Genomic DNA, 24,781 nt, shown 5'->3' on the forward strand with positions numbered 1-24,781 from the left:
TAGAGACTTCAAAGTGGTAGCACCACTTTTCTTTTTTAGAAGCGTTAATGATGTATTTGATAATATTACAAAAGGATGTGTCTGCCATGAAAGAACATAAAGCTATTACTCTAGAATGGATGGGGAGGGGATAAACAAAAAGGGTGCTGTTCTGTATGGGTGTCTATCCCCTTACTCCAAGGTGAAAAATAAAGTTGTGTTTGCTCAAATCTGTCCTTGATCAGTCTGTTCTTAGTCAAAGTGGGGAATAAATCAGACAAATACAGGAAACCTTATCCCATAATACGTCTCTATTCATATACACTGGAGCAGAGGATCAATGTAATTACTTCTCTGCTTTTGGCATTTTCAATTTCAAGTAGAAATTGTTAAATCTATTTCAAATTATACATGGGGAGTCAGGTCTTTACATCAAGACAATATGGTTATCTATTTAACTATCATAAAATGGCATTTGAATTGGAAAAATAGAGGCTGGACTATCTGCTTTTTTAGCTCTTAATGCTAATGTTCTTGTCTAAGAGTCACTTGCTCACTGTCAAGAAAGAGATAAATTGCACAGTGGGAATATGAGACAGTGGGGAGAAAGAACACAGCTGCCTGGATGCCATGGTAGTGCCTCCATAAATCAATGGCAACTGGGGCACATTTCAGAGCCTAATGCAGGGCCAAGCACCCAGTTAGCACTCAATAAATATTAATTGTAAATACAACTGTGCATCTGTAACTAGGATATTATGGTGCCAAGTGTTTTTTTTTTTTCTTCCCCCAGAAATGAACAATTTGCGGGAATAGGAAGCGTAAGGGAAATGATCTCACTGGCTAGAAGACAGGCTGGAAGAAGAAAGATGAAACCATATGCAGCTTGATCACACAGCAGTGAGGTGGCAGTGTGAACACTGTAATACCAAAGGATGTGCCAATGGAGTCAGGGAGCTGTTCAGTTCACTATGTCACATGTTGACCAGTTGCTGGTGACAAACCCAAAGTTTGCAATTATATGCAATTGTCAAATATATGCAATTGTCAGTTCTCTTAATTTATTTAGGAAGAAAACTAATAAACAAGGCACAAATATATTTTTGATGGGACCAGGTGAAGGTGCACTCAATTAAGCACACATGTTACCATGTACAAACACCCAGGTTCAAGCCTGCGATCCCCACATGCAGGGAGGAAGCTTTCCAAGTGATGACACAGTAGGTATCTCTCTTTCTCCCCCTTACATCTCAGTTTCTCTCTGTCTCTAGCTAACAAATAAATAAAACACTGAAAAAAGAAGATACTTTAGGACTTCAAATATCTAACAAATAGTGGCATTGTAGGGACCCCGGGGTCTTTTCAGCACTAAAGGATCTTCTGAAATTTGGGTTTCCATTTCTGTACCCTTTCACATTGCCTCCTGATCACCCAAATCTCCCAGCTCTATTCCTGTATTTATCCAGCACACAAAAAACCATTTTATATTTGGAATATTTTTCTTTACTTTTTTCAGTTCTTATTTATTAATGACAAAGTGGAGAGAGAGAGAGAGCCAGAGCATCACTCTGATATATGCAATGCTGGGGGTCAAACTCATAAATTATGTATTCTTTATCACATCACACTTCAGCTAAATTATAAGAAAATAGGAATATATAGGAGACCACCTGGGACCACAACAAGACAGGACTAGAACAACTTCAGGAACCCACCAAATCACTGGTGAGTGCAAACACGTGTGGCTCCTAGACAGAGAGGAGCCTAGGGAGAGATTAAATGGCTGGTAACAGTCTGGAAGTTTACCAGTTGAGAAACCACCTCCAGTCTGTTTCAACAACAAAAAGACAGCTGAAGGGAGGAGAGGACTCCACTAAGATTCACCAAATGCAACTGTGAGTCTCCATTGCTACTGTCCTCAGAATCTGGAGCAGCGGGGTCTGGGGGAGCTGTGCTAACACCAGGGGACAGAGAACTAACCAGGAAACTTAGGAGATGATTTATAACTTGGTGGCCTAGCGGTGGAGCTGTGAGAGTCTCTTTGCATAACCACTAGATTATCTCTGCCCTACTCTGCTTTATCTCTTGGTCAGGAGTCAGTGATTAAGCTAAGAAGCTTACTTATAGTTTAAAAGCCCTCAGGCTCCCATAGCTTACAGGGAAGAAAAAGAACAAAAGAGGCTTTTAATAGCCTCTGTGTTTCAACTTGGGGATTGAAATAATATTGAAACAACTGTAAATTTCCACAGTGTGAACTCTTTAAGTGCCCTTAAGAGACACAAGTCAATCCAGGAAAGAGTGACCAGTAATCTGAAAAGTACTGAGAAAGGGATCTCATAATATACTATATAGAATGGTTTAACCAACAAGAAGAAATATTGGAGAAATGAACCAGGACATGAGTCCAGATAAAAGCTCCCCAAAGGTTGAACCACAAAATAGTGAGGTCATCATCCAAACACTAGTTAAGGAAGTAATCACAGGAGTGAGTAAAGAGTTTGAAAAAATTGTCATCAGAAATGCAGAAACAACAAATGAAACTCTGGAAGAAAACACTGATTATCTCAAGGTTATTAGAGAGCTGAAAGCTGAAGTAGCTGAGCTAAGAACACAACTAGCTGAACAAGCTAAAACAGGGTAACAAAACAGATGAACTCCAGAAAACAGTAGAGGGGAGAGAGAATAGAATAAATGAGGCTGAAGACAGAATTAGCAAGATTGAAGATGAATTAGAGACAACTAAAAAAGAAGTATGAAACTTCAAAAAAAGACTAAGAGATACTGAAAACAACAACAGAGACCTATGGGATGACTTCAAAAGAAATAATATATACATTATTGGCTTACCAGAGGAAGAAAGAGAGGGAGGGGGAAGAAAGCATTCTTCAGGACATAATAGCTGAGAACTTCTCTAGTCTAGACAACATAAAAGTCATAAAGATTCAAGAAGCCCTGAGGGTCCCAAATAGAATTAATGCAGACTTAAAGATACCAAGCACATCAGATTTAGAATGGAAAGGAATAAGGATAAAGAAAGGATCCTGAAGGCTACAAGAGAAAAACAGTCACCTACAGAGGAAAACCCATAAGATTAGCAGCAGACTTTTCCACACAAAAACTACAGGCCAGGAGAGAATGGCAAGATATCTATCAAGTGCTCAATGATAAAGGCTTTCAACCTAGACTATTGTATCCTGCTAGACTGTCATTCAGACTAGATGGAGGCATAAAAACCTTCTCAGACAAGCAACATTTGAAAGAATCAACTATCACCAAGCCTTCCCTGAAAGAAGTTCTGAAAGGTCTACTATAAACAGACCACCATATATATGCTATCTATCAGAATGCTCTAAATATCTACAAGAATGACCTTAAAATATCTTCAATCTTTGATATCAATAAATGTCAATGGCCTGAATTTACCTATTAAAAGACACAGAGTAGGAAGATGGATCAGAAAACAACCTAAAAATATGCTGTCTACAGGGAACCTACCTAACTCCACAAGAAAAACAGACTCAAAGTGAAAGGATGGAAAACTATCATACAAGCCACCAGTCCACATAAAGGGCAGGAACAGCTATTCTCATATCTGACACAAAAGACTTTAAAATAAATAAAATTTAAAAAGATAAGGGTGGACACTACTTAGTGCTCAGAGGATCAGTCAATCAAGAGGACTTAACAATTATTAATATCTATGCACCCAATGAGAAGCCATCTAAATACATCAAACATCTACTGAAAGTGCTACAGCAATATATTAACAGCAACACAGTCGTAGTAGGGGATTTCAGCACCCCACTCTCTCAACTGGACAGATCATCCAGGCAGAAAATCAACAAAGACATGAGGGAGCTAAATGAGGAGATAGATAAACTAGAGCTACTGGACATTTTCAGAGTCATTCATCCCAAGAAACTGGAATACACATTTTACTCAAGTCCACATGGGTCATTCTCAGGGATACACCATATGTTAGGCCACAAAGACAGCATCAGTAAATTCAAGAGCATTGAACTCATCCCAAGCATCTTCTCAGACCACAGTGGATTTAAACTAACACTTAACGATCAACAGAAGATTAGTAAGAGTCCCAAAATGTGGAAGCTCAACAGTACCCTACTTAGCAACTACTGGGTCAAAGAGGAAATAAAGGAAGAAATCAAAATGTTTCAAAAGTTCAATGAAAATGAAGACACACGCTACCAAAATATTTGGGAGACAGCTAAGGCAGTACTGAGAGGGAATTTCATAGTCATACAGGCACACATTAGGAAACAAGAAAAAGCACAAAAAACCTGATTGCACATCTTAAAGACATAGAAAAAAAAAAGAACAAAGGAACCCTAAAGCAACCAGAAGGACAGAAATAACTAAAGTCAGGGCAGAAATAAATAAAATTGAAAATTAAAAAAAACATACAAAAGATCAAAGAAAGTAAATGTTTGTTTTCAAAAGTGTGAACAAAATTGACAAACTTTTAGCCAGACTCACAAAACAAAAAAGGGAGAAGACCCAAATAAATTGGGTCATAAATGAAAGAGAAGAGATCATAGCAGACACTGCAAAAATTCAAGATATTATGTGAGACTTCTATGAGCAACTATATGCCACCAAGCTAGAGTACCTGGAAGAAATGGACGATTTTCTAGATACCTATGAACTTCCAAAATTAAGTAAAGAGGAACTGGATAACATGAACACGCCCATCACAGCTAATGAAATTAAAACAGTTATCAAATATTTTCCAAAATATAAACGTCCTAGACCAGATGGTTTTACAAATGAATTCTACAAAACCTTCAAAGAAGAACTAATACCTCTACTTTTAAAAGGCTTCCAGAAGATTGAAGACATTCGACTACTCCCTTCTAGCTTCTATGAAGCCAACATCACTTTGATACCAAAAGCAGACAGGGACACAACCAAAAAAGAAAACTACAGACCAATATCTCTGATGAACATAGTTGCTAAATTATTGAACAAAATTCTAGCCAACCGGATAGAGCAGTATATTAAAAAGATTGTTCATCATGATCAAGTGGGGTTTATCCCAGGGAGACAAGGTTGGTTTATTATATGTAAATCAATCAATGTGATCCACCACATCAATAAAAGCAAGACCAAAAACCACATGGTCATATCAATAGATGCAGAAAAAGCCTTTGACAAAATACAACATCCCTTTATGATCAAAACACTACAAAAAATGGGAATAGATGGAAAATTCCTCAAGATAGTGGAGTCTATATACAGCAAACCTACAGCCAGCATCATACTCAGTATTGAAAAACTGGAACCATTTTCCCTCAGATCAGGTGCTAGACAGGGCTGCCCACTATCACCATTACTATATTCAACATAGTGTTGGAAGCTCCTGCCATAGCAATCAGGCAGGAGCAAGGAATTAAAGGGATACAGATTAGAATAGAAGAAGCCAAACTCTCCCTATTTTCAGATGACATGATAGTATACATAGAAAAATCTAAAGAATCCAGCAAGAAGCTTTTGGAAATCATCAGGCAATCCAGTAAGGTGTCAGGCTACAAAATTATCATTCAAAAGTTGGTGGCATTCCTCTATGCAAATACTAAGTTTGAAGAAGTTGAAATCCAGAAATCAATTCCTTTACTATAGCAACAAAAACAATACATTATCTAGGAGTATACCTAACCGAAGAATCACTTGTATACTGAAAATTATGAGTCACTAATCATACGGCAGAAATCAATAACATTGAAAAAAAGAAAATCATACAAAAGATCAACAAAAGTAAATTTTGGTTCTCAAAAGAATGAACAAAACTGACAAGGAAATTGAAGCAGGAAATTGAAAAAGACACGAAGAAGTGAAAAGATATCCCATGTTCATGGGTTAGAAGAATTAACATCATCAAAATGAATATACTACCCAGAGCCATATACAAATATAATGCTATCACCATCAAGATCCCAACCACATTTTTTAGGATAATAGAACAAATTCCACAAATGTTTATCTGGAACCAGAAAAGACCTAGAATTCCCAAAACAATCTTGAGAAGAAAGAACAGAACTGGAGACGTCACACTCCCAGATCTCAAATTTAATTATAGGGCCATTGTCATCAAAACTGCTTGGTACTGGAACATGGATAGACACACTGACCAATGGAATAGAATTGAGAGCCCAGAAGTAAGCCCCCACACCTATGGACATCTAATCTTTGACAAAGTTGCCCAGACTATTAAATGAGGAAAGCAGAGTCTCTTCAACAAATGTTGTTGGAAAAAATGGGTTGAAAAATGCAGAAGAATGAAACTGAACCACTGTATTTCACCAAATACAAAAGTAAATTCCAAGTGGATCAAGCACTTGGATGTTAGACCAGAAACTATTTGATACTTAGAAGGAAATATTGGCAGAACTCTTTTCCGCATAAATTTTAAAGACATCTTCAATAAAACTACTCTGATTACTAAGAAGACTAAGGCAAGTGTAAACCTATGGGATTACATCAAATTAAAAAGCTTCTGCACAGCAAAAGAAACCCAACACCCAAACCAAGAGACCCCTCACAGAATGGGAGAAGATGCCATACATCAGACAAGAGGCTAATAACCAAAAAATATAAAGAGCTTGCCAAACTCAACAACAAGAAAAAAAAAATAACCCCATCCAAAAATGGGGAGAGGACATGGACAGAATATTCACCACAGAAGAGATCCAAAAGGCTGAGAAACACATTAAAAAATGCTCCAAGTCTTTGTCAGAGTAATGCAAATAAAGGCAGCAGTGGTATACCACCTCACTCCTGTCAGAATGGCATACATCAGAAAAGGTAGCAGCAACAAATGCTGGAGAGCTTGTGGAGTCAAAGGAACCCTCCTGCACTGTTGGCAGGAATTTAAATTGGTCCATCCTCTGTGGAGAACAGTCTGGAGAACTCTCAGAAAGCTAGAAATGGACCTACCCTATGATCCTGCAATTCCTCTCCTGGGGATATATCCTAAGGAACCCAACACACCCATACAAAAAGATCTGTGTACACATATGTTCTTAGTAGCACAATTTGTAATAGCCAAAACCTGGAAGCAACCCAGGTGTCTAACAATAGATGAGTAGCTGAGTAGGTGGTGGTATATATACACAATGCAATACTACTTAGGTATTAAAAACAGTGACTTCACTGATTTCCCAGTTCTTTCCTTAGGAAATGTTTTCAGGATGAGCAACACAAGAAAAAAAGGTCAAAGGATGACATGAAAAAAGATGTGAAGGTGTTGTGGTAGCTTAAATCACATTCCTCCAAATATTTATGTGCTGAAATCTGACCACCCCCCAAGGTGATATTAAAAGGAAGGGTCTGGAGAGAACATAGGCAGAATGAAATTAAGTCATCGTATAAATGAGGACCCCCTCAGTGATCCCTAGCTTCCCTGCTGTTTGAAGACTATGAGTAGTCTCAGAAGATGGCCTTTACCCAGCTGTGATCTCAGATTTTTATCCCTCAAAACCACAGACTATACTGGACTTTTGCTGTTTATAAGCTACTGAGTCTGCAATATGTTGTAGCAACCCAAGTGACAGAAAGAACATTTCTAGCAGAGTTGACTCCACGGATAAGTACAGATGCTACAATTAACTTGGCCTGGCTGAGAAGCCCTGAATTTTGCTGAAACACAAGAAACAAGATGGTGTTTTTGTTTTCAAAGGGAAGGAGAGTTTCATAGCCTTTCTTGAGAGACTGATGATGGCTCAGCTTTCTTCTTGTGTGCAAAATGTAAATAAATAGTTGATTCTTCATTTACTTGAACATTTACTTGAGCTTGATACTGTCTGTGATAAAGAGTAGACTTTTTGTAGTCCAATTAAATTTATTTCAAACTCTTGTTTTAGATGGTGCTTACTATTTAAAAACCTATCTTTTGAAGGTGTGATGAAGGATAGAGTCTACAGAAAAACCCACAGCAGCCTTTTATAATTCTGCTTATTACAATTGTGCATTTTGCTGACAAAGTCTCAGACAGTAAAATTAAGACAAGTGCAAATTTCCCATTTTAATGGCAAGTAATACATTCTTTTTTTTTTTCTTTGCTAGCAAAGACTTTGAAAAAAATGTTAACAAGATGCTTCTTTCTATTTTTTAAAGTGTTCTCCACAAAGTAGATACAAAATAATAACTAACTTGGGCAGGTGGTGGTACAACTGGTTAAGTGCACTCATTACTGTGCTCAAGAACCCAGGTTTGAGCCTCTGCTCCCCACCTGCAAGGGAGATGTTTCACAAGTGATGAAGCAGGTCTGCAGATGTCTCTATTTCTCTCTCTCTTTCTGTATCCTTTCCCCCCTCTCAATTTCTCTCTGTCCTATCAAATAAAAATAGAAAAAAATCACTACCATTGCATTTTGTGGAGTTGAATAGAATGTATTCTATAGAATGAATTAGAATACATATATATACCTACACAGGTATATAGGAACACATATGCATATGCTACATGTATATGTGTATGTGCATCTGTATATGTTCATGTCAGTTGTGATTTTACTACTCTTGCTATAGTGTCATCTAAGTTAATTTTAGTAACTTGGTCACCTGTGGTTCTGAGTCAAAAATATTAAATTGGATACGAAATGTGCTTATGAAAAAATGAGGTTGATTGCCTCTCCAGAGTTCTACCCCACTAGGGAAAGTTAAGAAATAAGCTAGGGGTATGGATCAACCTCCTAATGCCAAAGTCCAGCAGAGAAGCAGATATTGAAGTCAGAATTCCTACCTTTAGCACCCCAAAAACAATTTTGATCCATACTCCCAGTGGGGGAGAATTGATAGGAGGCGAGGATAAGTGGGCTCTGAACTTCAGCTCCAACAGAACCCACAGAGAGAAAAGGAAAAAGGAAGGGACATATAGATGTAATAAAGTTATGTTTGGCTTGGAGGGAGAGAGAGGATTGGACATTGAAGAAATAGGGGGGCAATTAAGTATACAGATAGTTATAGGAATGATAGTTAACCCATGTCTGCAACCTTAGGAGAACTGCTGTGACTTGCAATGGATGGAGTGGGGATTCAGAACTCTTGTGGTGGGAATGGTGTGGACATGTATCCTTGCTGACATGTAATTTTGTAAATCAATATTAAGTCACTAATACAATTGAAACAAAAACCTGAGGTTGACAGACCAAGTCTGGAGCTGAAACTACTAAAAAGAAAAAAATGTTGCAAGTTGGTTGATAACTAGGATCTGAGTAAATCAACATTTCAGTCGCGCTCTGTTCATGAAAACCATGTTAATTGGAACTCTGCAGAAGTCATTAAGAGAAAGTCTGTGGGGGAAAATGTAAAAAAAAAAAAAAGTATTCAATAATTAACACATGAGTAATGTTCTAATTTATATCCCCTAAAGATCTGTAAAGCCTAGCATTGAAATTGGAGTTTGGGATACTTTGGCATTTCACAAACTTATGAATACTTTCACAACACATTCCTTCATATAAACTCCTTATTTCCCTTCTTAACTATCACTTTTGTTAAAACCTCATCAGGAAAGAAATCTTATCTATTCCTCCCCTTGTATTTTATATCTGAAAGCTGGCTCTTTGCCATCTCCAACTGCACATATTTAACCAAATAGCCCTCCTGATACCCAGATTTTAAAATGTGGTACATTTAGAAACTTTTGTTGCAACTCAACTGCTTTCAGAATAAAGACTAAGGTTGAGGCTGAAAGATGACTTAGCAGGTAAAATATACACCTTTGCTATGTGTGAGGTCCTAAGTTAGATTCCCTAGCACCATGAACAGCACTGAGGATGTTTCTTGGATGTTGGCATAGTTCCTTGGTGTCTCTCTGACTTTCTTTCAAAATATACAATAAAAATTGAACTCTAGGGAGTTGGGCTGTAGCGCAGCGGGTTAAGCGCAGGTGGCACAAAGCACAAGGACCGGCATAAGGATCCCGGTTCGAACCCCGGCTCCTCACCTGCAGGGGAGTCTCTTCACAGGCGGTGAAGCAGGTCTGCAGGTGTCTATCTTTCTCTCCCCCCTCTGTCTTCCCCTCCTCTCTCCATTTCTCTCTGTCCTATCCAACAACGATAACAACAATAATAACTACAACAATAAAACAACAAGGGCAACAAAAGGGAATAAATAAATAAAATAAATATAAAAAAATTGAACTCTAATTGAACACTCATTAAAGTCTTAGGTCCATCCCCCAACATTGGCACCATGTTCAATAAATGGTTCAACATCATGGTCTGCATTTGAGATACTTAAAATTTTCCCTCCTTCCCTCAGACCTATAGGGATGCAGAGGTTACATAGGCTCCTAAGCTGAATATGGGCCCCATATCAAATCAATGGGGTCTACAATATTTATACAATACTTACATTGTATAAATAAATATTGTATAATACTTAAACAGTATTTATATACCTTTCCCATATTTGGGAGCTACTCTCTTCCCTGATCTAGCTTTCTAGCCCTTTATCCTGCCATGAGATCGTCTCCCCAGAAAATAACTTGTGTTCATCTGCATATCAGATGTCAGGCTCAGGAAAAAAAAAATAGTATAGTCATGGACCCTTTGGAATATAACTAAAATAGGCCTACTAGCTATCTTCAAAACGGAGACCCCAAATCTTCATCTGCACTATTCCAACCTTTAGGTTCGTGATTAGTTAATAATTTGTTTGGTTTTATATATTAACTCTTCTTTCAGCCACCAGGTTCCAGATGCTACCATGATGCCAACCAGACTTCCCTGGGCAGATGACCCCACCAATGTGTCCTGGAGCCCCGTTTCCCCAGAGCCCTTCCCCACTAGAGATAGAGAGAGACAGGCTGGGCTTAAGGATCGACCTGTCAATGTCCATGTTCATGTTCAGTGGGGAAGCAATTACAGAAGCCAGACCTTCCACCTTCTGCATCCCATAATGACCCTGAGTCCATACTCCCAGAGGGATAAAGAATAGGAAAGCTATCAGGGGAGAGAATAGGATATGGAGTTCTGCTGGTGGGAATTGTGTGCAGTTGTCCTCCTCTTATCCTGTTGTTTTTGTCAGTGTTTCCTTTTTATAAATAAAAAAAATTTAAAAATTAGGTAAAATCCACAATGTCATCAAAACTTGTAGTAAGAGACAGTTATTCTACTTTTTTTAACCAAAGTACTGATCAGCTCTGGCTTATGGTGGTGTGGGGGATTAAACCTGGGACTTTGGAGCCTCAAGCATGAGAATTTCTTTGCATAACCTTTATGTTCCCCCCCCCCCCCCCGCCAAAGAGACAGTTATTCTAAGGCCTAACATCTTCTGAGTAACTGGTATTCCTCAGAATTTGGTGTCCAGAACTCTAACATAAATGCTTCACTACCAAGTGTTTGTTTGGCATAAATAGAAAAGGCATATCTGGCAATGAGGAAGGAACATATGAGAAAGAACGAAGTCAATCCATTTACACCTCTGTACATATACTGAGCCAGTGCCAGTCCCTTAATATTCACTGGACTCAAAGCTCCAGGAGAGACTTAAGTAAGTTGGGAATCTTTGGGCTTCTTAGTATGTTTAGTTCATGTGTCCTTATTTAAAGGTAAATTGCAGAGTATTAAAGGCCTGCTTCAGACCCAGCTGGTAACTAGCTCTGGATGAGAACTCCTGTATTTGTGAAATGTTCCCTGATTTGTGAAATCAGACTGTGCCTAGCATTCTAAATATTGTACAAAAATTCTAAATATTACACATGTCTTTCCCATACAGCTGAGGCTGGGTACCTGCATGGTTCTACCATTTCCAGCAACCTTTTTTTTTTTTTCATTCTTTTTGATACAGGGTGAAAGACAGAAATAGCTAGAGGGAAAGAGGAGAGATACCTATAGCACTATTCACTGCACAAGCTTCCTCCTCTTAGGTGGGGACCAGTGACTTTAACCCAGTTCCTCATACATGGTAATGAGTGGTCTTTCCTATGTATGCCACCACACAGTGCAGGAACATGCTTTTTAGAAGTTTACTTGAATAAAATATCTCTCCCTTTCATAGATAAAACACATGGAGGAACTAAAATGAATAAATTCATTGGGACTTTGTTGCGTTGTATATGCTTTATCTAGTTTCATCCTTATTAACCTATAATTAAGTTCATTTTAATACTCAATAACTGATAGCTATTATCACTACTACTCCATTAAAAAATCTAATTATGAAACAGGTTTAACTTAGAGGAAGTGATAGAAGCTCTGATGTTTTTCTCATCCTTGTTTCATTCCCTAGAAATTCATTGTAAAGGATAGCAGACATGTTTCATATAGTCTAATCTAATTCCCCCCTTTTGCTGGGCTTCCATTCTAATGTTCTAATTTTAACATATTCATATCTAATGCTGTAAAAATTGGTAGATCCAGCCTGCCTTATGGATGTAAGTAATAATGCTTTGTTTTTATTACTCCTAGTCATTTTAATTTGAGAATCAACAAAAGCTGAACAATTGTAAGCTGACCTTTCATTTAGAAGTCCGGCTACTGTGAATATCTGAGTGGAAGTAAGTTGGCAAAAAGTTAAGAATCAAGAGACCGTTCCGTCTGCATGTTTATACTAAACTACTATCAATCTGGAGCAATTCTGTATTTTAACTTTTTTTTTTCTCCATAAAGATAAATGACTTTTTTTCCCACAGTTCATATTTCAGCAAAGCTTTTAGAAAATCAGACACTGTGAAGTTGTTTCATTTAATTATTGGAAATCAAGAAAGGCCATGCAAAGATTTTTTTTATTGATATACTTTACTTATGGGGTAGAAATATGCAGTATACAAATGGGGAAATAATGAACCTTATTAAGTACTATGTGGTGGAAAATGTCAGTAAACTTTCACAACACACTTAAGTGGCAGGTATTATTCTAATTAACATATTTTTTATTTTAGTTATTTATTTCAAAATTTATTTTTAATGAAAGAAACCAGAGTGCTGCTCAGCTCTGGTTTATGGTGGTGCTGGGAACTGAACCTGGGACTTTGTGGCCTCAGGCATGAAAGTCTTTTGCATAACCATTATGCTATCTCCCCAGCCCATTTTTATTTATTTTTAAAATTATTTTTATCATATTCTTTATTCATTTTTATGGTTACTTATATAGAGAAAAATACTGAGGTGCAGGGGATTTTGTTAATTGCCTGGGGTCACTTGTTTGTTCATTTCCAGTCAGTTACTGGTTCCAAAGCCTGTGCTTTAACTGCTGTGTGTGCGTGCATGTGCCTGTGTGTGTATAGAAAACATTAAGGATTATTCTGCCTCTAAAATAGGATTATATGCCACTAACTCATTTAAATGCTACTCTTTATTTGGATTTTTAAATGTTTAGTGAATGAAAATGTTATAATTTGGGGCAACAGCTGTATACTTCATCTCTCCTTTGTAGCATGGTTATGGGAGAACTCATTATAAGTAAAATCACGTTCTTTATTCTTCCCTTGGAAGAATTGAATAAGTGGCTCTTTGTAAGGCAGTGAAGTAAGAAAATGTATTATCCCCCAATTGGGTGAAATGCATGCCATTAGAAGAAACAGGATCCATAATCTAAGTCATTCTCTCTCCATGGTAAAATGTTCTTGCGCCTTAATTAAGGAAGAGAGAACACGAGAGTTCAATAAGAGTCAGTATGTCTTGTTGTGAGGCATCTTAATGGATTTTCACACCTGATTTCTATCAGCAGATGTAATCAGTGAGGATGGAAGAGGTCTGAGAAGGGTGCTCTAATGAAGTTCAAGGAAGCAACACTCCAGGTATTTTAGTTAGAGCTGAGGTTTACAAGAGCAAATCAATGTTTTTTTTTATCATTTATAGCGGGAGTATTAATCAATATGATCAATATGACTACTTAAGAAAAAAATGTTTGGACACAAACATTGGAAAAAGAAAGGGTCAGTGAATATTATATGTTGACTGGCTTCTGAACTTCAGAGAAGTAGTGTTAGTGTCTTTGGTATACAATTAGTGTTGTTATTATTATATGGTATTTTTGAGGACAATGTGTGTGTGTGTGTGTGTGTGTGTGTGTGTGTGTGGAGAGAGAGAGAGAGACAGAGAGTGAGTCTTAAAAGTGATAGCAAACTGATCCTCTAAAGCAGTCTTTCTGTGAACAATGTATTTGCATTCAAGCATGAATTGTTGGAAACCTATTTTATCAATGCATTTTTCTCTTCCCAACTATTTTGGGTCTACTAACAGTTGCAATAATTTACTCAATAGATATGAACTTCTAAATTCTGTGGAAAGGCAGGGACTATAATTGGCATAAATGTAAATAAGATGTAACTAATAATTTCACGGAGTTTCCAAGATAGTGATAGAAGTGATAAAAACAATTGCTAGAGCCAGGGTTCAAAGCAAATGTGTGGACTGTCCAAGCATTATCACTTTAAACATCATCTAAGTGTGTTTTCTACTTTCATTAGAAACAGAATTCTCCCTTTGTTCTCAGAGTCTTACTTATTTATGTACTTATTTAATATTGTATTTCTTTATTTTAATGAGAGAGATAGAGCTACAGAAAGAAAGATACAAAAACAAGAGCACTGCTCAGCTCTGGCTTATAGTGTTGCTGGGGACTCAATCTGGGACTTAACCTCAGGCATGAAAGTCTTTTGCATACCATTATGCTGTTTCCCCCAATGGTTTATTTATTTTTATTTATTTGAGAGAGTTAAACTAGAGCATTATTCCACTGTATGGTGATACCAGGGATTTATCTTGAAGACTTTGAAACTTCAGGTATGCAGGCTGGGCTTTCACCCTCTTAGCTAACTCCTGGATCTTATCACATCTAATAATTAATGTCAGCATTTTAAAGTTGTTCCTTGCTTGGTATATACTTAGAAACTTACTACTTAGGTAATTCAGAGACTCAATGTTATGAAAATACATAAACATTTTGTTACTGTTTGTTGTTATTGTTGTTGTTATTGCTGTCGTTGTTGGATAGGACATAGAGAAATCGAGAGAGGAGGGGGAGACAGAGAGGGAGAGAATGATAGACACCTACAGACCTGCTTTACTGACTGTGAAGCGACCCCACCTGCAGGTGGAGAACCGGGGTTCGAACCAGGTTCCTTACTCCAGTCCTTTGCGCATGTGCACTTAACCCGCTCTGGAGCGCTACCACCCGGCCTCCTAAAATGAATTTCTTCTATCTAGGGAGAGTGCTTCACTTTTAATAGGCGAGGCCAACCTAAACAATGTGGAAGTTAACACTGCATTTGATTTCCTACTCTCCTGCTAGGAAACCAAACAGATCCATTTTTTTCTGAGATGGTTTTACTCAGATGAGAACATTTTGAAGAAACAGGTAAAGTGATCACGTAGAATCCACATTCTCATCAGAGCATCAGAACATGAAGGAAAGGCATCAGTCACTCCGAGGCAGTTAAAGACAGATGGCTCAGGGACAGTGCTGGTAGGTGCTTATGCAGTGTCCCTGGGCTACCTGCCATGTCTATGCTCAGAATGGCTTCTGCTGGCAAGGCTTAGAGTACAATTTGCGGATTATTGAAAATGAGCCCTTAAGCCTCCTGAAGCTTCCATTAGTTCCCTAATAGCTTTTAATAACTTTTTTTTTAAACTCAAACTAGCTTCAATGAGTTAGGTAGCTTGCAAGCAAGATCTTTGATAATTATGGATTTAAATTTCAAAGATATAATTTTCAAGAGATTTAGAGTCTAGAACTATCAAGTGCAATGAGTGATATCAAATGATACATATGCTCATGTAATGAAACCATCAGGTCAAACTGATTCTATAACTATCAGAAAAGAAGCAGGAGGAGAGTAAATACAGAGAAGCAATATAACTTGGTGCTGAATCACATAGTGTCTGTAACCATCTAGTGTTAGAATTGAATCCTAGTTCTATCACAGATGGACGTTAATCCAGTTAATCAACTGGCTTTTTTATTTTTATGATATTTAAATAGGGATAACAAAATTACATTTTACTTGGCCTATGAACAGACTCAGTAAAAAGAGTCTGTCCTTATGGCATCATAGGTAGAGATTCACTTTGATTCGCCAGATTTGTGTTATTAATAATTGTTTATTCAGCTATTTTCCAGGAAGCTTAATAAAGATGATATGATCAAGATCATCATTGGTGAGGTTTGGTTATGGAGCAGGAGCCTTTTCAGAGTGCACTCCAGCTAAACTAGAAAAAAAATCATCACTTGAAAACTCAGCAAAATGCAACCCAGATCTCTTCAGAAACTCACAAAACCACAGGTGAGTACAGACACATGTGGTCAATGAGTGGAAAAGGGGTGAGAAAGAAATTCTCCTAACTCAAAAGCTGTACTTGGCTCAGAACTGCAAGCAAAGCAACTGAGAATTTTACCAGGGCAGGAGAAGACTAAGGATAACACTCTGGTTCCTCATGGGAGCTCAACTGGCTGTCAATCCACTGCTTGGCAGAATCTAGATGTAGCTCCTGGACAACAGGGGAAAATTTTGGGGTCCACCCCCAATCTGTCACTTCCTTTTGTGTGACCAAATCATTTTCCTTTCTCAGTCATTATTTTTGCTTTTATCTTCTCTTTCTTATCTTATCTCTGTCTTCTTAATCACAAGTGAGTGATTGAGTGAAAAAAATCTACATATGGTCAAAAAGCCCTCAAGGCCTGCAGGCAAGTAAAATCACAACCAAATTCCCAGGGCATAGCAAAGAAGTACCAGCTGCCTACTTCACCCCAGAGATTGAAGTGAAGCAAGTATATAAATAGATAGATAAATAAATAAATAAAATAAACTTCTGTTTCATTGACCCAAATATCCATTTTTATTCTAGTAACATCTTATTTTAAAAACTATGGCTTTGTAATGTAAATTGAAACAGGGGAGCATGAAATCTCCACTTTTATTCAGTTTCTCAAGAAGTATTTTAGCTATTTGTGGCTTTTTGTGGGTCCATACAAATTTCTGGACAAGTTGTTAATTTTATTTGAAAATTGTCTTTGGGAACTTTGGTAGGGGCTTTATTAAAACTATAGACTGCTCTTAGTAGAATGACCCTTTTAATACTTATTCTTCTGATGCAGGAGCAAGGAATCTTCTTCTATTTGTCATTCTCTACTTCTCTTAACAATGTCCCATACTTCCCCTTGAAAAGTATCTTTACCTCCTTTGTGAGACTCACCCCAGTTTAATTTTTCTTTATGGATTCCAGTGTAAATAGGATTGAGTCTTTTATTTCCCTTTCTGCTCACTCCTCATTTGTATACAGATAGAAATGCCACAGATTTATGTGTATTGATTTTGTATTCTGCTCCTATGCTGAATTTATTATTTCAGAAGGATTTTTGTGGAGTCTTTGGGGGTTCTCTAGGTATAGTATTATGTTATGAGCAAATAGTGATAGTCTGATTTCTCCCTTTCCAATCTGTATACCTTTGATAACTCTTTCTTGTTTGACTGCAGTGGCAAGGACTTTGAGGCCTATATTGAATAACAGTGGAGATAGTGGATATCATTGTATGAGTCTTGATTTTAGGAGGAAAGCTTTCAACTTTTCTCCTTTAGAGTCATGTTTGCTATGGGTTTGTCATAATTTTTTTTCATTATGTTGAGAAAGTGTCCATCTATTCCCAATTTCTGTAGAGCATTTTTTAATAAATGGGTGTTGGATCTTGTGAAATGCCTTTTTGACATCAAGTAATATGAATCATGTGCTTTTTTAAAAGATAAAAAAAATTGATGATTTGCATCTCCACAATTTATTTTTTAAATTTTTTAAAAATTCTGGGAGTCAGGCAGTAGCACAACAGGTTAAGCACAGGTGGCACAAAGCACAAGGATTGGTGTAAGGATCCCAGTTCGAGCCCCCAGCTCCCCACCTGCGGGGGGTAGTCCCTTCACAGGTAGTGAAGCAGTTCTGCAGGTGTCTATCGTTCTCTCCCCCTCTCTGTTTTCCCCTCCTCTCTCCATTTCTCTCTGTCCTATCCAACAATGACGACAATAATAACCACAGCAATGATAAAACAGCAAGGGCAACAAAAGAGAATAAATAATTTTTAAAAAAGAGTATGCTAGGTCCATAAAGTCTAAGTATAGTTATAAAAAGCTTAGTCTCATAAGATAAACAATTATCAGCTGAAGTAAAAGTTACTCATGGTTGTAGAGGGGTCTAAAAGTTTAATGGCTAGCAGAGTCACACGTGTTCATTCCCCAGGAGAAGTAGCCATGGCAGATACCTGGAACACCTCCGCCAAGATGAAGCAGTAGCCAAAGAGAGTGACCTGCTCCAAGTCCATGCCTTTGATATATTCCCTTCTCTGTGTGTCCTGCCTCAGTTTGAAATCATTCATATGCTAATAGCCCCAAACTTCTGTTGGGATCACAATTTTCATCTTTCTTTTTGTTGATGTGGTGGATTACATCGATTGACTTGTAATGCTGAACCATCCAACCATCCCTGTTTTTCAGGGATGAATCCCACTTGATCTTGGCGAATTATTCTCTAGATATGTTGTTGGATTCAATTTGCCTAGCTTTTGTTCAGGATTTTTGAATTTTTGTAAGGAATATTGGTCTATAGTTTTTCTTTTTTGGTTGAGTCCTTTCCTGCTTAGGGGATCAGAGTAATATTAGCCTCATAAAATGTATTTGGGAGTACTTCCCCTCTTCAAATTTCTGGAATAGTTTGAGGAGAATTTACCTTGGTTCTTTGAAAGTCTTATAGAATTCATTAGTATAGCCATCTGGACCTGGCTTTTTATTCTTAGGAAGATTTTTGGCTGTTGATTCAATTTATATACTAGTGATTGACCTGTCTGAGCTGTCCACTTCTACTACATACAAAATATTTAAACACTGTGAACAGAATTTGGAAGATTATAGTCTGCTCCATTGGCCTAACTTTTATTTCAGAACATGTACAACATTGAATTATTTTTATTTTTTTAATATTTATTTATTTATTTATTTATTCCCTTTTTTGTTGCCATTTTTTTTTTATTGTTAAGGTTATTATTGATGTCATTGTTGTTGGATAGGACAGAGAAAAATGGAGAGAGGAGGGGAAGACAGGAGAGAAAGACAGACACCTGCAGACCTGCTTCACTGCCTGTAAGTGACTCCCCTGCAAATGAGCATCCTGGGCAGGAACTGGGATCCTTAAGCAGGTCCTTGTGCTTTGTGCCACCTGCACTTAACCCTCCGGGTTACTGCCCAACTCCCATTGAATTACTTTTATATATTTATAATATATTTCCTGGTGGTATAAAACCCTCCTCAATTATTATTATTCATTTAAGTTTGCATTGGTCTTTCAATATTGTGATTAAAAAAATAACATGTATCATTTTATCATTTTTTATTTTTATTTTTTTAGTTTTTTATTTATAAAAAGGAAACATTGACAAAACCATAGGATAAGAGGGGAACAACTCCACACAAATCTCACCATCAGAACTCCATATCCCATCCCCTCCTCTGATCCTATTCTTTATCCCTCTGGTAGTATGAACCCAGGGTCATTGTGGGGTGCAGAAGGTGGAAGGTCTGGTTTCTGTAATTGTTTCCCCACTGAAAATGGGCACTGACAGGTCGATCTATACTCCCAGCCTGTCTCTCGCTTTCCCTAGTGGGGTGGGGCTCTGGGGAAGTGGGCTCCAGGATACATTGGTGGGATTGTCTGTCCAGGGAAGTCTGGTTGGCATCATGGTAACATCTGGAACCTGGTGGCTGAAAAGAGAGTTAACATATAAAGCCAAACAAAGTTGTTGACTAATCATGAACCTAAAGGCTGGAGTCATGCAAATGAAGAGTTGGGGGGATCCATTTTGTAGATAGCTCCTAGGCCTATTTTAGTTCTATTCCAAAGGGCCTGTGACTATACTAGATTTTTTTTTTTTTCCCTGAGCCTGAAATCTGATATGCAGGTGGATCCAAGTTATTATCTGGGGAGATGATGTCATCGCTGGAAAAAGGACCAGAAAGCTGGATCAGGGAAAAGAGTAGCTCCCAAATATGGGAAAGGTGTATTAATATTGTTGACTGTAAACCACCTTGATTTGCTCTGATCTGGGGCCTATATTCAGTTTACGAGTGTATGTGACCTCTGCATCCCTCTAGATCTGAGCTCACATTCTGTGGTCATGAGTAGGAACATTCCATGCTGTCCCAATTTCAGGACCCATCTTCCTTGGGTGGAGCATAGAGTTTGTTGTCCATCTTCCCTTCAGAGGATGGAACATTCTTTACCGTTGTTGATCCAAGTTGAGGGCAAGATCCTATGGGGGCCCACAAAGGGGTCTATTTTGTTGTTCCTGACAGAGATGACCAGTAACACTGGAGAGAGGGATTTATTTGAGGTCTAGGCCCATCATGTCTGTTTGGGAATCTCAGGACTCCTCTAATAGGGCCCCAGCTGATGGGGTGGCCTGATAGTGACTAAAGAGTCATCATTAAAGTATGCCAGTCATATTAGAGACAGTGAAGACAGAATATGTTTGTAAATTTGTAAGGCACCATGTTCTAGAATTTTTTAAAGCAGATTTCCTTTAATAGGGACCTATGCTCATACATTTCAAACTGCATCTAATCTATATAACCTATGTGTTTTTCTCTTGGGCTTTTTATTGGCCTGGTCTTATTTCTTGTGATTTTACTTTTCTCTTTTCTTTTCTTTCTTTTTTTTTTTTTTTTGATCTGGCGTCTATTTCTAATCTACCCATGAAAATATATGCTAAAAGGAGTAATTTCTTTACCATTATTAAGAATTGAAGAAGGTGGGAGATTATTTGTAGAAGTTTCAAGAACCATAAACTGTGATCTGAAAAGGAAAATATACTCTTGAGACTGGGAGGTAGATCATCTGGTACAGCACATGTCTTATCATACCTCAAGCCCTGGGTTTGAGCCTTAGCACCATATGGGGAAGTCGTGGACATCATCACGGGAGCTCCATGGATAGTGGAATAGTGCATGGTATCTCTCTCTTTTTATTTATTTATTTATTTATTTATTTATTCCCTTTTGTTGCCCTTATTGTTTTATTGTTGTAGTTATTGGTGTTATTGATGTTGGATAGGACAGAGAGAAATGGAGAGAGGAGGGGAAGACAGAGAGAGGGAGAGAAAGATAGACACCTGCAGACCTGCTTCACCGCCTGTGAAGCAACTCCCCTGCAGGTGGGGAGCTGAGGGCTCGAACTGCCATCCTTACACCAGTCCTTGGGCTTTGCGCCACCAGCACTTAACCCGCTGCGCTACCGTCCGAATCCTGGTATCTCTCTTTTTTACAGTGTCTTTTCCTTGCTATCTGTCTTCCTCTCAAAAAATAAGGGACAGTAATTGGACCTGAGAGACTTGTCAGCAGTATTGCTCATTTGGGAGGCTCAGGGATCATTTCCTGGGATGTCATTAAAAAGAGAAGAGGAGGGGCAGTGGTAGATAGCATAATGGTTATGCAGGAGACTCTCTTGCCTGAGGCTTCATAGTCCCAGGTTCAATCCTCGAACCACCATAAGCTGGAGCTGAGCAGTGCTCTGGTAAAATAATAATAATTATTAATAATAATATTAATGATAATGAAGAGGAAGACGAAATGCTCTTTTGTCACTTTAAAATATTTTATTTACTTTGTTTTACTATGTTTTTATTATCTTTATTATGTATTACATAGAGACATCCAGAAACTGAGTGGGAAGGGGGTGATAGAGAGGGAGAGATATAGAGAGACACCTGCAGCCCTGCTTCACCACTCACAAAGCTTATCCCTTGCAGGTGGGGAGTGAGGGCTCAAACCTGGGTCCCTGTGCACTGTAACATGTGTGCTCAACCAGATGCGCCACCACCCGCCCCCCAAAAATATTTTTCTTATTTATTGTGTAGAGACAGAGTAATCAAGAGGGAAGAGGGAGAGAGAGAGAGAGGGAGAATGTGTGTGTATGTATATGTGTGAGAGAGGCCTGTAGCACTGCTTCACTGGTCTTGTCTTTTTCACTTGCAGTGGGGACAAGGGTTATAACATTGTACTCAACCAGATGTACCACAGCTTGAACCCTCATCACTTGTGATAAAATGTGATAAAAGGTTTAGGGAGAAGGAAAATAATGAAGATAATTATGACAACAGAGGAGGAGGAGGAGAGAGAGGACAAGGAGAAACTAGGTAGTGAGAGAAAAAGATATCAGCAACATTTTTAAATCAAGAGCTGTTTCAAAAAGATGACATTGAATTTATCCTTTGCAAAAGAGCCTAAACACATTTTTCAGTATAAAACAAGCCAGTGGGAAAATATCAGTTGGCTTGCATTTACATTTTTAGGAACAAAATGTTATATAAAAAACATGCAGTAATTTTTTATTTTTTTCCATTTCTATTGTTGACAGAGTGTTTCTTATACATTAAAAATAATCTGAAGGAAGTCACTTCACAACTGAAATGACAAAAAGTAAGTCACCTCCCAAAAATGTCTCATATACACCACTTTATGTTGTAGGCTTAGAAAGCTTTGAGGCATCAACTGGTCAGGAGGATAAAATTAGTTTTTATAGATTGAATGAATGGGTTTTCTGGTCATTTCTGTGTGGATATGAATTAGTCTTCAAAAACAAAATAAAATTTGAACTTGTTATATTCAAAAAATCATTTTTACATATATACTGCATTATAAAAAGACAACACAACTTGAATGCAGATCATGACAGACAGTTACATGTGAGATGTAAGAAAAATTCTGGCATTATGAGGGTGTCAACATAATCAGTAAAAATTATTTTTGATGACATGAAGAGGAAAAGTGTTAGCAGAATGAGGAGAATTTTTGAACAGCAGATACATAGCAAAGTCCTTTCCCCTTGTCTGCCAAAAGCACCCACACTTGTCATCAGTGAATGCAATTAAATTTTTTTTTTTTTTTACAATACAGAAGAGACTTTTGGCAGTCAATGAGGGCTAATTTTTTTTTTCTGCACTTGTACACCCCTTTTATCCACTATGAAGATGTGAGCTGAAAGATGTTCATAGAGTTGACTTTGTCCTTCAAGTTTGAATTTGTGACAGAACTTGGGAAACTGAAACAGATCACACTGTTTTACATACCAACACAGCCTCGCCAAAAGGTTAAATCACTTAAGAGTAAAGTAGTTTCTTCTGGTGTGTGCATGTACATATCTTAGATGAAAGAATTTTGATTTTTCTAGACAAAGAAAAGGAGGTGAAATAACAGAAAGCTTTTATGACTTCCTTAGACAACAAGTAGATAAAAATGTAGTTTTTAAAATAGTTACAATCTATGATGTATAGTAAGAATTATATGGCCAGCATATCTCGTGCTTTTCTTTTTTAAATTTTATTAGTGATTTAATATTGATTTACAAAATTACATGTCAACAGGGTTATAATCATACCATCGTCACCATCAGAGTTCCAAATTCCCAATCCCTCCATTGCAAGCCACTGCAGTTCTCCTGCAGTTGCAGACATGGGTTAACTTGTCACCTCTATAATTATCTGTTCACATTCTACATAATTCCCCCTTTTTTCTTGCAGGCCCAGTCTTCTCTTCCATTCCAAGCCTCACATAACCATATCACTACATCCAAATGTCCCTCCATTTTTCCTCCTTTCTCTGCAGGTCCTGATGAAGTTGGGAGTTCAGAGATCTTTTGTCCTCTTCCTTCTATCACTTCTCCCCCACTGGGAATATCTGGTGCTTTTCAATGTATATTCATATTTGTTATCTTTCATGAGCCTCAAATAATCATCACAAATTTTGTTTCAAAAGTGTCAAATAACACATGTTTTTTGGATTCTGATTGGTCTGTGGTGAAATCAAAGCTTTTTAGACTGATTTGTTCTTAACTTTCTCACATGTACTACTTTCAAATGAATGGGTGGATGAGAATGAATTTTTTTTAATATAAACAATGAATCAATTAAACTATGTTTTGGTAAGTGAATTTAATAAAGCATAAAAAGAAAAATTAACACTGGAAGGTTTGGTATTCAACATATTAGTATATATTGAACTTATATATTTTTCTTGTAGTTTCACTCGTTTCCAGTTTATATCTTCTAACAAAGTGTGGTGGGTAAAGGAAAAGCATCTAAAGTTTCTAACTGAAGGTCAAATTTACCAGTTGATTTAGTCATGCTGAGACTGGGGAGACAGCACAGTGGTTGTATAGAAAGTCCTTTGATCTGTGGCCATACCACCCAGAACATGCCCAATCTTATCAGGAAGAGTTCTGTTCCTGAGACAAAACAAGAGTTCTGTTCCTGGTGTTTAGCAGTGCTCTGGTAAAATAAATAAATGAATAAATAAATAAATTAATTAAATATCCATGCTATCTCACCTATATTTCTCAAGATACTAAGAAGGCAAATATTTTCCTCTACAATGGTTGATACCCAATGGGCAGAGGCTCCTAAGCTGAATATGGGCCCCAGATCAGAGCAAATCGATGGGGTTTACAGTCAACAATATTTATACCCCTTTCCCATATTAGGGAGCTACTTTCTTCTCTGATCCAGATTTCTGGTCCTTTTCTCAGCCATAACATCATCTCCCTAGACAATAACTTGGATTCACCTGCATATCAAATTTCAGGCTAAGGGAAGAAAAAAGCAAAAACAAAACCAAAAAAACTAGTATAGCCACAAGCCTCTTGGAATATAACTAAAATATGCCTACTAGCTATCTACAAAATGGAGAGTCCACCCCCCCCCCCACTCTTCATCTGCAATATTCCGGCCTTTAGGTTCATGATTAGTCAACAATTTGTTTGGCTTTATATGGTAACCCTCTTTTCAGCCACCAGGTTCCAGATGCT

At 37.6% G+C, this 24,781-nt stretch overlaps 1 protein-coding gene across 1 annotated transcript in view; it reads left to right on the forward strand.

Annotated features, from left to right (window-relative positions):
* The window catches only part of RUNX1T1 (RUNX1 partner transcriptional co-repressor 1), a 167,229-nt gene extending 167,020 nt beyond the window's left edge, over positions 1–209 (forward strand). Inside the window, 1 exon segment of the mRNA XM_060199104.1 lies at positions 1–209. This exon segment is cut by the window's left edge and continues 5,388 nt beyond it. The gene's annotated coding sequence lies outside the window, so the exon portion shown is untranslated.
* Positions 210–24,781: the final 24,572 nt, after the last annotated feature.

The sequence above is a fragment of the Erinaceus europaeus genome, chromosome 1 (genome assembly GCF_950295315.1).
Source record: "Erinaceus europaeus chromosome 1, mEriEur2.1, whole genome shotgun sequence".
Taxonomy (NCBI): domain Eukaryota; kingdom Metazoa; phylum Chordata; class Mammalia; order Eulipotyphla; family Erinaceidae; genus Erinaceus; species Erinaceus europaeus.